This window comes from Myotis brandtii, unplaced genomic scaffold (genome assembly GCF_000412655.1).
Source record: "Myotis brandtii unplaced genomic scaffold, ASM41265v1 scaffold1424, whole genome shotgun sequence".
NCBI classification, from domain to species: domain Eukaryota; kingdom Metazoa; phylum Chordata; class Mammalia; order Chiroptera; family Vespertilionidae; genus Myotis; species Myotis brandtii.
Genome location: NW_005355089.1, coordinates 170,174 through 171,475, shown reverse-complemented (window position 1 = coordinate 171,475; position 1,302 = coordinate 170,174).

Sequence of the window (1,302 nt, the reverse complement as noted above, 5' to 3'; positions counted from 1 at the left end):
AAAACATTCAAATGATAGTTTAATACCCAGGATGAAGAAACATTTAGGAAAAAATGGTTATTCTTATTCACTGCTAGTAGTATAAATTGAGTCTTCCTACATGGCAATTTGGTATTACATGTTAAAATGTCAAAATGTGTTGTCTTTGACCCATCTATTTCACTTCTCTGTATTTATCTTACAGAAATCTTTTAGCAACCCCTGGCCAGGTAGCTCAGTTGGTTAGACCATCGTCCTGAAACACCAAGGTTGTTGGTTTGATCCCCAGTCAGGGGACATACAAGAAGCAACCAATGAAGGCATAAATAAGTGGAACAATAAATCAATGTTTATCTCTGTCTAAATTCAATAAATACAAAATTTCAAAAAGACATATGTTAGCAAATGCAGAGAAAGCATGTACAAGGATTTTCGCTGCAGCAGTGTTAATAGTAAAAAAGCACTGTTATAGTAAAAGATTGAAAACAATATGTATTTATCAGTAGGTGACCATATCAATAGTTAACTATAGTATACTCATTCAATGGACTACTACTGTTCAGTATGTATAATGAATGAGGTAGATTTATATATACTAACATGGAAAGATCATCAAGCCAAAGTGAATGAAGCAATTAACAAAACTACATAAAATAGGATGCCATTTATATATATTTTAAAGGTAAAAAACACAAAAATGAAGCTATGTATTTTCTACATGTGTATGGGAATGTAAGTGGAACTTTAAATTTATCTGTGTTGTGCATTTTATATGTTTTTATTGATTTTTAGAGAGGGAGAGAGGGAGGGAGAGAGAGAGAGAGAAAGAGAGAGATATGAATGGATGGATGAGGGCTTACTATGTGCCAGAAGTGCCCTAAGGCTTTTCCTTGTGAACTCAGTGTGGTCTGCGCCCAAGTTGTCTACCGCCCTCATTCATGCTGTGTCCTCGCTTGCCCTCTTGCCCCCCATTCTTCCCAAGACAGCTGGAAAGATTGTTAATTTTTAAACGTAAATCAAATCCCGTCACCCTTCAGCGGCTTCCATCCTGCCTGGAATCAAATCCCAATTCCTTGGAGACCCTACTATATCCTTTATGGTCGAGTTTGCTGGGCCACGAGTAGCTCAGACGCGGTCCCGGGTAAGAGACCCGGGTTTACAGAGGAGGGAGCGCCCTCCCCAAGGGACAGGGGCGGGGCTTTGGGAGACGGGGGTGGAGCCTCGGATCGAGTGTGAGCACAGCCCGAAGGGGAGGCTTTCAGTGCAGGGCGAGCGAGGGGAGCGGGGCTGAAGCAGGGCCCCGGACCCGGCACGCTCCTGCGG